Raw genomic sequence first — 14,064 nt, forward strand, 5'->3', positions numbered from 1 at the left:
TCGTTGATACATCGATATCGTTTCTATCGATGACAGCCCTAATAAAACCCCTGTAGACTTGACATGTAGCCTAATTATTGTCAGAGAATCATAAATTTTATTGCCTACAGGTAAATTGGTTATTTCCTGTGTTTTGCATTTTATTAATTGAAATGCTGTTGTTTTTTTTTAGTCTTTTTTCAGCATGTACACAAAATTTTAATTGTTAAGATGCTAACTTTGATTGCTCAGTCATGTGAGTAATGTCCTGGCCAATTAAATTATAACTCTTACAGCAAAGCATTTCTGACTGTAAAATAATTATTCAAAACTTAATAAGAGAAATTACAAGTTTGTTTATTCAATGATTATGATCTTTTTATCAAAAGTAACAAAATAAAAAAAAAGAAAAGATAATTGCTGGATTTTATTAGAAATTAAAGAAGCGTTCAGTTGCATTTTTAATAGATAGAGAAGGTATATAGACAGAAGGATGTTATATATTAAAAATGCTTAATTCCTCTTGTGTTGTTTAAATAATGTTAACTTTCTTTTATGTATAATAAAATCCAGCAATAAAGATATATCATTGTTCAAAATACACAATAATTTATTACTTCTAAAAGCTATGTGCCTGAATGCATTTTTTATATTTTTGATAATAATAAACAGCAATAATGAGATGTAATTGTTAAAAAACTTACTTTATTAAAAATATGATAAAACACTATTGTATCTTATCACTTTGTTTATTTAGCCCTAATTCAATCAAGCTTTCTAAACTCGTTATAAAGGTGAGAACTGGTATGTTATAAAGGTGAGAAATATCACCTGCAATTTATTTACTGCACAGTAGCTATACAGTAGCTTATTATGATAAACAGAAGCAAGTCTACCAATGGTCCCGACTTGTGTATTGGCCCTTATCGCCAATACGCAGACCTTATCATCTCCATAGGCCACATACCAGGCATACCAGAATCAGTGTCTTTAAGCTCACCAGAGCACGAAGTGGTCAAGGTGAGCTATTGTGACCGGTCATTGTCTGGCATTGTGCGTCATCAGTCATCTGTCGATATTTGCCTTGTTAACACTCTAAAGGCCACATTTGTGACCCAGTCTTTATGTAACTTGGTCAGAATATTTGTTTTGATAATCTCTAGGTCAAGTTCGAAACTGGGTCATGTGGGCTCAAAAACTAGGTCACAAGGCCAGATCAAAGGAAAATCTTGTTAACACTCTAGAGTCTGCAGTTTAAGTTTAAAACTCATGAGAATTGGTCAATGTTTGTCTTGATGACCTCTAGGTCAGGTTCGAACCTGGGTCATGTGGGGTCAGAAACTAGGTCACTCGGTCATTTGTTAACACTAGAGGCCACATTTATGACACTATCTTTATGAAACTTGGTCAGAATGTTTGTCTTGATGATCTCTAGGTCAAGTTTGAAACTAGGTCATGTGGGGTCAAAAACAAGGTCAGTAGGCCAGATCAATTCTGGTTAGCGATATAGGGCCATCATGGCCCTCTTGTTAAGTTCTTTCATCAAAAAAATTATGACATTAATCTATTCTAGTGTTTAAAAATCTTCACTAGGTTAAGATATGACCCAGTAGGATTTCCCACCTTTAAAACAGTCTTTAGATAGGGGGAACAGAAGTAGCGGCATTTAAAACTTGCACAATAAATTGAATGTTTTATTATTTATACCATATAAACATTCATTTAGAATGATCATAAAGTTGATTTGTTTGTTTGATAGGATATGTTCAACTTGTTTACATTTCAGTCACGCAAACATTCTCACTTAACTGATTCAGGGTTCCAAGACATGGTACCAGTACTCGCTTGTTCTCTCCAAAAACTGACAACTTCTCTGCTGGAGTAGGACATTCAGCTCCACCTGAAGATGGAACTTGCAGCGTCTAGATGGGTAGTCATGAACTCTCAAATCATAGCTGCATTGACAGTGTATTCTCTTGTTGATTTTTAGCTCAACTATATGAAGTATGGGGAGCTATCCTACTCGACCTGATGTTGGTGTCTCCGCGTCCGCACCTTGGTTAAGGTTTTGATGCACTTTCTCTTTATCCTGTAATTACTTGATGGATTTGTTTTAAACTTAAAATAGTTATTCCTCATCATCACCCATATCATATGGCACTAGGGCCATAACACCAGTATTTCATGAATTATCCCCCCTTTTACTTAGAATTTCAGGTTAAAGTTTTGATGCACTTTCACTCTGTCTGAGTTATTATTAAATGGATTTGATTCAAACTTAAAATAGTTGTTCCACATCATCATCCACATCAATTGACACAAGGTCCATAACTCTAGCAGCTATTTTTCATGAATTATCCCCCCTTTTTACTTTGAATTTAAAGTTAATTTTGATACATTTTCACTATATCTCTGTAATTGCAGAGATGATTTGATTCAGACTTAAAATAGTTGTTCAACATCATCACTCGCATCATATGACTCAAGGACGATGACTGTAGCACCATTATTTCATGAATTATCTCTCCTTTTTACTTAGAATTTCAGGTTAAAGTTTTGGTGCACTTTCACTCTATCTCAGTTATTACTAATTGGATTTGATTCAAACTTAGAGTAGTTGTTCCAGATCATCATCCACATCATGTGACACAAGGAGTGTCACTCTTGCACCAATATTTCATGAATTATGCCCCCTTTTTGCTTAGAATTATAGTTATTTAATGTTTTGATACACTTTATCTCTCTTATTACTTAACACTTTTGACGCAGACTCAAGGTATTGTCCAATATTTTCATCCTCATTGGAGTCATTAAACACTCCAGTGACAGCTCCAGCTTCCTCAGATGTGACCAGTTTCACTATCCAGCATTGAAATAGTCGAGCACGCTGTCTCCTGTGACAGCTCTTGTTAATGTTTCTACATACCAAGTCGATGTTGTTAATGTTTTTAGTGGAAATGTGAGACATTTATATGAATAGTTGAAAGTGATATGAGCCGCGCCATGAGAAAACCAACATAGTGGCCTTGCGACCAGCATAGATCCTGACCAGCCTGCGCATCTGCGCAGTCTGGTCAGGATCCATGCTGTTCACTAATGGTTTCTCTAATTGCAGTAGGCTTTAAAAGCGAACAGCATGGATCCTGACCAGACTGCGCAGATGCGCAGGCTGGTCTGGATCCATGCTGGTCGCAAAGCCACTATGTTGGTTTTCCCATGGCGCGGCTCATATCATGCTAAAGTTTAAATTGTATTTAAGCATGTAAATACATCGGTATTTGGACATACAAATATTGAGTATTATAAACTGCCTGTAAGTCCCATTTAACTATATTTTCAAATCAGTTTCTACAGTCAACATGTGACAAGAAGTTATTAAGACAATATTAATTTTCCAAATATGCATCATTTTTGCACAAACATTATGACTAATGGCTCAGTAGTTTGCCAGCTGTACTGAGTATTAATTTTCTTCAACAAGTCATGATCAATGGGTAAAAAGTAGTTCAATCCTATAGAAAAAAAGTTAAGAATCTTCTCTGCAATTCTGAATAGTTAACTGGTATGTATTGGACCCGTATCCTACTGAAACAAATCTTGACCCTGGGGTCAAAATCGGCCAGATCCCAGGGATCATTCCATCAACATAGATTTATATAGGAAAAACTTCCTGTAATAGCAACAGGTGAAATGCTTTATATTAGATATTTGGTATGTAGCGCCATCTAATTAACCTGTTTTAAACTTTACAAAGTATGACTCAAAGATAAAATCAGTACTGCCCTTGCTTTACATAGATTTAAAATGGAATCACAAAGTACATTATTTTGCCACTTTAAACATTTCAGCTTCAATGTAGTAGGCTGCATATAAATATATATTCAGAAAACACTGTAATCTATGCAGAAACCTCAGTAGCATCAGCTTAATGTACAAACCAACGTGGACCTGTTTTCCAAGAGTGAAACCAAAATCTAAATGCAGACCAGTACAAAAAAATTGGCCCCACTCAAATTAGACACAAAAGCCATACCCAAAGACCTCTTAAGCTAGTAAGGCCATTAACCCTCCTGTTTATGAAATCTTTAGGTTCATGAGGACCTTTAAAATTTCATGTAAGATTTAATAATTTTGAAAATACAAAAAAAAGCTGGTTTTTTGTTTTATTTGTGTTCAGTTAGCATGCAGTCATAAGAAATTTAGGTTTTTTTTACATATATATATATATCTGCGATTTGACTTTGTTGATTTTAAATTCTAAAGATAAAATGTATGGTAATTTTATTTGTTCAGTACAGTTCAAAGGCACTGGCCTCCAGGTCGTATGTCAACCAAAAAGGAGAAAATTTTTAATCAGGAAATTAATGCTATATTTCTTAAAGTTTTATATCTTAATTACTGACAGACTATATGTATACAGAAACACATGAGAATTAGTTGTTTTTACTAATTTTTACATTGAAAATTAAAAAGCGTTTGTATCATTTTACTTGAAATAAACTCCTTAATTATAAATATCTGTATTTAACGAACGTTAAATGCGTATTTCTCTACTTGGTCTGTTAACTTGGAAATTTTTGTGATGGTTCACATTCTGGTATGCTAATGCCTATTGGTAAAGAAACCGGGGGAAATTTTATTGCCCTGGTGGTCGGGGTTTTCAGGCTCGGGCATCCGTTTTTTCTTGATTTGGCATTTTTTAAGATAGTTTAGACTTAGAAGCTCCTATTCGAATGTTCATATGACTTAAACATCAATTTTAAAGGGACTGGCCTCCAGATCATTTGACAACTAAAAAATTTTTTTTAAATAACTGGAAATAAATGCTATATATCTTAAGAAGAATTTAAAACTTAATTACTGACAAACTACTAGTATATGTTACAGAAACACATGAGAATTTGCTGTTTTTACTACTTTTTACGATGAAAATCGAAAAGCGTTTGTAACGCTTTACTCCAGGTAAACTGTCTTGATTATAGATATCTATATTTTGAAGTCATAATTCACTAATTCCGCTAAAGTGCTGTTGGTTACGACGACGGGAAAATGTCTTTATTGCCGCAATGGTCCGGGGTTTGATTCCCGACACGGTCATCATTTTGTCTTGATTTGGAATTATTAAAATATTTTATAAACAAAAACTCATATTCTAATGTTCATAATAATTATGACCAAACTTCAATTTGAAAGAAATATTATTTTTAGCCAAATCTGGAGGTCAGTGCCTTTAAGACAAGCAAAAGATCCATAAAAGTTACTCCATGAATAATTATGTCTCCCCCAGGAGACATATTGTTTTTGCCCTGTCTGTCCGTCCGTCTGTCCGTCCGTACGTCACACTTCATTTCCGAGCAATAACTGGAGAACCATTTGACCTAGAACCTTCAAACTTCATAGGGTTGTAGGGCTGCTGGAGTAGACGACCCCTATTGTTTTTGGGGTCACTCCATCAAAGGTCAAGGTCACAGGGGCCTGAACATTGAAAACCATTTCCGATCGATAACTAGAGAACCACTTGACCCAGAATGTTGAAACTTCATAGGATGATTGGTCATGAAGAGTAGATGACCCCTATTGATGTTGGGGTCACTCTGTCAAAGGTCAAGGTCACAGGGGCCTGAACATTGAAAACCATTCCCGATCAATAACTAGAGAACCACTTGACCCAGAATGTTGAAACTTCATAGGATGATTGGTCATGAAGAGTAGATGGCCCCTATTGATTTTGGGGTCACTCCGTCAAAGGTCATGGTCACAGGGGCCTGAACATTGAAAACCATTTCTGATCAATAACTAGAGAACCACTTGACCCAGATTGTTGAAACTTCATAAGATGATTGTACATGCAAAGTAGATGACCCTTATCGATTTTGGGGTCACTCCATTAAAGGTCAAGGTCACAGGGGCCTGAACATTGAAAACCATTTCCGGTCAGTAACTTGAGAACCACTTGACCCAGAATGTTGAAACTTAATAGGATGATTGGTCATAAAGAGTAGATGACCCCTAACGATTTTGGGGTCACTCTGTGAAAGGTCAAGGTCACAGGGGCCCTAACATTGAAAACCATTTCCGGTCAGTAACTTGAGAACCACTTGACTGAGAATGATGAAACTTCGTAGGATGATTGGTCATGCAGAGTAGATGAACCCTAATGATTTTAGGGTCACTCTGTTAAAGGTCAAGGCCACAGGGGCCTGAACATTGAAAACCATTTCCAATCAATAACTTGAGAACCTCTCGACCCAGAATGTTGAAACTTCATAGGATGATTGTTCATGCAGAGTAAATGACCCTATTGTTTTTGGGGTCACTCCATTAAAGGTCAGGGACACAGGGGCCTGAACACTGATAACCAATTCCGATCAATAACTTGAGAACCACTTGACCCAGAATGTTGAAACTTCATAGGACGATTGAACATGCAGAGTAGATGACCCCTATTGATTTTGGGGTCAGTCTATTAAAGGTCAAGGTCACAGTGGCCTGTTCATGTAAAATCATTTTTTGGAAATAACTTGAGAACCACTTGACCTACAATGTTGAAACTTAATAGGATGATTGAACATGTAGACTAGATGACCCCTATTTATTTTGAGGTCACTTGATCAAAGGTCAAGGTCACAGGAGCCTGAACAGTGACTTGAGAACCACTAGGCCACGAGTGTTGAAATTTAGCGGGATGACTGGACATGCCAAGTAGATGATCCCTATTGCAGCCAACCATCAGTGTCTCTTTGACTTTCACTCCTGACCCCTATTGACTTCTTGCCTATAGGACTTTGCATTGGGGGAGACATGCGCTTTTTTACAAAAGCATTTTCTAGTTGTTAATTGCAGTATGTTGACCATCAACCTAACCAGTGTTCCTGATTTGTGTACCAATACTTAACAGATTAAAAAAAACAAAAACAAAACTTTCGTACATGAATCATGGTAGGTGGTGAATATTTCAGACACACTGTCTTCGGTCAAATGTGCATAGTCTGGGATTTGCTTAGCACAGACATATGTGACATAAAAACAATGTATTCATGTATTGTAGAACACAGTTAATTGTTAAATTATTATTTTCTTTGGTATTATATTATTATCTGTGATAAATGATTAAATTGGTTTTATATTATGTGTTTTACTTGTCCTTTTTATACGCCCGTTTGAAAAACGGGACGTATTATGGGAACGGCCCTGGCGGGCGGGCGGGCGTCCACAGACTTTGTCCAGACCATAGCTTCTACATGCATGGAGAGATTTTGATGAAACTTGGCACAGTTGTTCACCATCATGAGACGGAGTGTCATGCGCAAGAACCAGGTCCCTAGGTCTAAGGTCAAGGTCACACTTAAGAGGTCAAAGGTCAAATTGAAGAATGACTTTGTCCGGAGCGTATCTTCATGCATGGAGGGATTATGATGAAAGTTGGCACAATTATTCATCATCATGAGACTGAGTGTCATGGGCAAGAACCAGGTCTAAGGTCAAGGTCACACTTAGAGGTCAAAGGATACAAGAAAGAAAACTGTCCGGAGCATATCTTCTTCATGCATGGAGGGATTTTGATATAACTTGGCACAAATGTTCACCACCACGAGGCGGAGTGTCATGCGCAAGAACCAGGTCCCAAGGTTTAAGGTCAAGGTCACACTTAGAGGTCAAAGGATACAAGAATGAAAACCTTGTCCGGAGCATTTTTTCTTCATGCATAGAGGGATTTTGATATAACTTGGCACAAATGTTCACCACCATGAGACGGAGTGTCATGCACAAGAACCAGGTCACTAGGTCTAAGGTCAAGGTCACACTTAGAGACCAAAGGTCAGATACAAGAATGACTTTGTCCGAAGCATACAAGAATGACTTTGTTGGAAGCATTTCTTCTTCATGCATGGAGGGATTTTGATGTAACTTGGCACAATTATACACCATCATGAAATGAAGTGTCATGCGCAATTCCCTTTAGAATTACTTCCCATTTTTGTTACTATAGATAGCTTATTTTGTAACTTTTTCATTACTAGTGTAGGGAAAAATCGAGACCACTTTTCTGTAGTACAACATGCATGCTACATCCAATTTTGAGGTGTATTTTGACCAATCTCTACCTGGTAAAGATTTTTATATGGACTTACAATTTTTTTTTTGGATTTTTTTTTTTTTAGTTGTTGCTGTAAATAGCTTATATTGTAACTTTTGCATAATTGACCGTACGGAAAAAACAAGACCACTTCTCTGTGGTACAACATAGATGCCACTTTCCAATTTTAGGTGTATTTTAAAGTATCTCTACCTGGTAAGGAGTTTTTTTGTGGACTTAGAGAAACAGAAGTATTACAATGATTACTAAACAACCACAAAATTAAAATTCCATTTGCAAATACAGGTGCTAGAGTAAAGAAATTTGCTGTGACGGGCCTATATTGTGACATTCTGGCACTCTTGTTATATGCTGTCTTGACAGGATCCAATAATAACCATATGTATTGGCTGGCATCAACAGAAACTGGTACTCTTTTATGAGCAGTTCTTCTCCAGATTTTACCAGATTTGGTCAGAGTGTATGGTCATAATATCTCGGACCATTCTATCATCCCAATTACTTGAAATACCCCAAATTGTGGAAATTGACACAGCTTGTTCATTAACTAGAGATTGTTTTTCTCTGAATTAGCCAAATTTAAGGAGAATGTGTATTTCTATAAAAGCTAGGCCAAGTTTGATAAGTAGCCAGTTAAGACCAGTAACTTCAGTGTGAATGTCATGTAGTCAATCATGATAATTTAGATTATCTGTTCAGTAAGTGGAGTATTGTTGTCTTCCACATGAAGTTGGGGAGACATACTGATTTAGTGTTGTTAGTCTGTCCTTCTGTCTGTATGTCACAAAGTTTGTCCATGCAACCTCTCCGACACATGTGGATGGGCTTAAGCCAAACTTCACAAGATTTATCATTGCCAAACTTAGTTATACATATCCTCAGCATTTTCTTTTCCTGTTTGATGATTTTCAGCAAAAAAAACAACTTTCCCTGGAGTTATTGCCCTTTATTTGTGGCATTTTGTAGTTTCTGCGTGGTAAGTGGTAGGAGACATAATGTTTTTTTAGCTCACCTGTTGTGTAGTGACAAGGTGAGGTTCTGTGATCACATTTCGTCCGTTGTCCATCCACAATTTCTTGTGAACATGATAGAGACTACATTTTGCAATCAATTTTAATCAAACTTTCACACAACTTTTATTGGCATAATATCTCGGTTCCTTTCGAAAACTTGCCAGATCCAATCATGGCTTCCAGTTATGACCCCTTAAAAGGCCAAAAATTGCTCTTTGATAGAGACTTTATTTATGGTTTGATTTGATACAAACTTGCAAAATATCTTTAGCAACAATATATCTTGGATTCTATAATAAATTCTACAGATTCAATAATCGGTTACGGCACCTGACTGACCGCTGAAAGAGCCAAAATTTGTTAATTTTTACATTGTGAACACGATAGAAGTGACATTTTATATTTGATTTTAACCACCCTTACACACAACTTAAGTCACAATAAGATCTCGGTTCCTTTCGAAAACCGGCTAGATTCCATCATGGGTTCTAGAGTTTCTGCACCTGAATGGGGCAAACTTGTCTATTTTGGCCCTTTCAACCATATAGAGGTTTCATTTATGCTTTGATTTGATACAGACTTGCACAGAATATTTATCTTGATGATCTCAGGCCAAGTTCGAAACTGGGTCATGTGGGGTCAAAAACTAGGTCACCAAGTAAAATCAAAGGAAAAGCTGGGAACACTCTTGAGGCTATATTTGTGAACCCATCTTCATGAAACTTGGTCTGAGTGGTCTTGATCATTCCTAGGGTCATGTGTGGTCAAAAACTAGGCCACCCGCTCAAATCAAAGGAAAAGCTTGTTAACACTCTAGAGGCCATATTTATGACCCTATCTTCTTGAAAATTGGTAAGAATGTGTATCTTGATGATTACCATGCCAAGTTGGAAAGTGGGTCATTTGGGTCAAAAACTAGATCACCACTCGAATCGAAGGAAAAGCTTGTTAATACTGCGGAAGCCGCATTTTTCACCTTATCTTCATGAAACTTGGTCAGAATGTTTATCTTGACGATTTCAAGGCCAAGTTTAACAGGTGAGCGATATAGGGTCATCATGTCCTTCTTGTCAATCTAATTTGATCTCAGTCATTTTTGTACAAAATTTATACCTGTAAAGTGTTGGTCAAGCTCAATTCTAGTAGTTGGCCAATTCAAATAAGTATCAAGAGTTATTGCCCTTTAATAAGTCAAAATTGCAAATGTTGACTTTTTGATCAATATACCATACTGATCTCAAACATTTTTATGCAGAATATTTCTTTGCTGTATAATCTATATCAAGTTCAGTAACTAGCCAGTTGGGACCAGTGTCTTCATAGTAACTTACCTTGAATTATTCTAATTTCAAAGTTGATAGTTGGGCGTTCGCTCTTTAAAATCAATGTAACATTGGATAATTAGTCATTTCAGGAAATTACCTCCAGAGTTGTGGCCCATGAATTAGCAGAAGTGTCGGATTATTTTATCATTGTACACATATCTCAACTGTACATTATTAGAACATGTTGCGGGGCATGCTCTGTAACCAGCTTGTCCATATGAGTTATTGCCCTTGTGCTAGTTAAACAGTGTTGGCTCAATAGGTACAGTATTTTAAAGTCAAAAGTTTTTTGTATTGAGGTGTGTATACTGTCAACAGAACTCTTGTACATTGATCCCCTGGTCATCATTCAACTTAAACTACAGACTGCCATCATGTAAGAACTAAGGGATATTTATATCATCCATCTGTTACTAAGAGACTACATATAGTCTGTCCTCGCATATTTGTTTCTCAGTGTCCACCTATATTAAAATTTGTTATATATTTTGTCCATTTGTCTAGGTTTCCACCTATGTAAGAACTGTGTGAACTTCATTTTGCCCATCATTCTTCAGTGTTCACCTTTAGTCTGTTACAATGTAAAAACTATGTGAACTTCATTTTGCCCATCATTCTTTGGTGTTCGCCTTTTAGTCTATTACAATGTAAAAGCTATGTGAACTTCATTTTGCCCGTTGTTCTCCAGAGTTCACCTTTAGTCTGTTACAAGTTAAAAACTGTGAGAACCTATTTTTGCCCGTCGTTCTTCAGTCTTCGCCTTTAGTCTATTACAATGTAAAAACTATGTGAACTTCATTTTGCCCATCGTTCTTCGGTGTTCACCTTTAGTCTGTTACAATGTAAAAATATGTGAACTTCATTTTGCCCGTCATTCTTTAGTGTTCACCTTTAGTCTGTTACAATGTAAAAATTAAGTGAACTTCATTTTGCCCATCGTTCTTCGGTGTTCACCTTTAGTCTATTACAATGTAGATACTTTGTGAACTTCATTTTGCCCGTTGTTCTTCGGTGTTTGCCTTTAATCTGTTACAATTTAAAAACAATGTGAACCTAATTTTACCCGTCATTCTTTGGTGTTCACCTTTATACTGTTCATACTGTTGTAGAGGCCACATATGAATTAGATCCATACAAACATAACGTTTCTGACGGCCCTTTTCTTCTTTGTTCTCCCAAATTTTTTTATCAGCAGCAACTTCCGTATACTATAGTACATGATGCATCATTCACACACGTTTTACTCATTTAAACTCGTAGTCATCATAATGTCACAACATCACTGATAGCAACTGGCCTTAAATGTTTAAACGCGATTTAAATGCATTTACTGAGGGTGCTGAAACTACATTATCAGGTAATTCATTCCAGGTATCGATTACTTTCTGACTGAAAACACTCTCTCAGTTTGGAGTTAGTTCTTCTCTTTATAATTTATACCTGTTACCCCTAGTTCTGTTATGACCTACCAAGGAGAAAATATTTTCACTATTAACTTTATCGTAGCCATGGAGGACCTTGTACACCTGTATCATGTCTCCCCTAAGCCTTCTATATTCCAGAGTAGGTAAGCCCAACACCCTCAGTCTTTAGCAATATTCCATATTACCTAAATCTGCTATAAGCCTAGTTGCCCTTCTCTGGACATTCTCCATTGCAATCAGATCTTTCTTCAATTTAGATTCCATACTATAGACGCATATTCCAAATGTGACAGAAACATATCTATATCCATATATGTAAAAGTCCTGAAAATGAGACCCAAATTCCTGTTTGCCTTATTCACCTTTTAATTGATATGAATAGAAAATTTCATAATCTGCATCAAAAACAACTCCAAGATCTTTCTCACGCTGTACCTGACTGATTTCAACAATCTGATTGTTACTACTCTTCATATAAAAGGTGTCAGTAATTTCCCTTTTCCCAAAGTGCAAATGCTTGCACTTCTTACTGTTAAATACCATTTGCCATTTTTGAGCCCATTCACATGCACTAAACACGCCATCCTGGAGTACTAACTCTTGTACAGAGTTAGAGTATAGTTTTGTATCATCAGCAAATAATCTGGTCACACATTTCATTACGTCTGGCAAATCATTTATGAAGATCAAGAACAATACATGCCCTTAGACACTTCCCTGGGGTACCCCACTTAAAACTTTTTTCCAGGAACTCATTGACCCATTTACCATAACTCTTTGCTGTCTGTTGCTAGTCTTTAGTCTGTAACAATGTAAAAACTAAGTGAACTTCAGTTTGCCCATCGTTCTTTGGAGTTCACCTTTAGTCTGTTACAATGTAAAAACTATGTGAACTTCATTTTGCCCATCGTTCTTTGGTGTTCACCTTTAGTCTGTTACAATGTAAAAACTATGTGAACTTCATTTTGCCCATCGTTCTTTGGTGTTCACCTTTAGTCTGTTACAATGTAAAAACTATGTGAACTTCATTTTGCCCATCGTTCTTTGGTGTTCACCTTTAGTCTGTTACAATGGACAATGTAAAATCTATGTGAACTTCATTTTGCCCGTCATTCTTCGGTGTTCACCTTTAGTTTGTTACAATTTAAAAACTATGTGAACTTCATTTTACCAGTCATTCTTCAGTGTTCACCTTTAGTCTGTTTCAATTTAAAAACTATGTGAACTTCATTTTGCCCGTCATTCTTCGGTGTTCACCTTTAGTTTGTTACCATCTAAAAGTTGTGTGAACTTCATTTTGCCCATCGTTCTTCGGTGTTCACCTTTAGTTTGTTACAATTTAAAAACTATGTGAACTTCATTTTACCGGTCATTCTTCCATGTTCACCTTTAGTCTGTTACAATATAAAAACTATGTGAACTTCAGTTTGCCCATCGTTTTTCAGTGTTCATCTTTAGTCTGGTATCATCTTAAAGCTGTGTAAACCCCATTTTGGCCATCTTTCTTTCGTATTCGCCTTTAGTCTGTTACCATCTAAAAGCTGTGTGAACTTCATTTTGCTCATCGTTCTTCGGTGTTCACCTTTAGTCTGTTACAATGTAAAAACTATTCGAACTTCATTTTGCCCGTCATTCTTCGGTGTTTACCTTTAGTCTGTTACAATGTAAAAATTATGTAAATTTCATTATGCCCGCCATTCTTCGGTATTCACCTTTAGCCTGTAACAATGTAAAAATTAAGTGAACTTCATTTTGCCTATTGTTCTTCGGTGTTCACCTTTAGTCTGTAACAATGTAAAAATTAAGTGAACTTCAATTTGCCCATTGTTCTTCGGTGTTCACATTTAGTCTATTACAATGTAAAAGCTATGTGAACATCATTTTACCCATCTTTCTGCGGTGTTCACCTTAAGTCTGTTACCATCTAAAAGCTGTGTGAACTTCATTTTGCCCGTCATTCCTCAGTGTTCACCTTTGGTCTGTTAAAATTTAAAAACTATGTGAACTTCATTTTGCCCGTCATTCTTCAGTGTTCACCTTTGGTCTGTTACAATTTAAAAACTATGTGAACTTCATTTTGCCCGTCATTCTTCAGTGTTCACCTTTGGTCTGTTACAATTTAAAAACTATGTGAACTTCATTTTGCCCGTCATTCTTTGGTGTTCACATTTAGTCTGTTACAATTTAAAAACTATGTGAACTTCATTTTGCCCGTCATTCTTCAG

At 36.4% G+C, this 14,064-nt stretch overlaps 1 protein-coding gene across 4 annotated transcripts in view; it reads left to right on the top strand.

The window, feature by feature from the left end:
• LOC123549708 (WW domain-containing oxidoreductase-like) overlaps positions 1-3,012 on the top strand; it is a 34,469-nt gene extending 31,457 nt beyond the window's left edge. For 3 of the 4 annotated variants that reach the window (XM_053545033.1, XM_053545035.1, XM_053545034.1), the window contains exon 10: positions 1,797-3,012. The gene's annotated coding sequence lies outside the window, so the exon portion shown is untranslated. Of the gene's footprint in view, positions 1-1,765 lie in introns of all 4 variants that reach the window. The other variant, XM_053545032.1, reaches the window with a different exon arrangement.
• Positions 3,013-14,064: the final 11,052 nt, after the last annotated feature.

This window comes from Mercenaria mercenaria, chromosome 6 (assembly GCF_021730395.1).
Source record: "Mercenaria mercenaria strain notata chromosome 6, MADL_Memer_1, whole genome shotgun sequence".
In the NCBI taxonomy this organism is placed as follows: domain Eukaryota; kingdom Metazoa; phylum Mollusca; class Bivalvia; order Venerida; family Veneridae; genus Mercenaria; species Mercenaria mercenaria.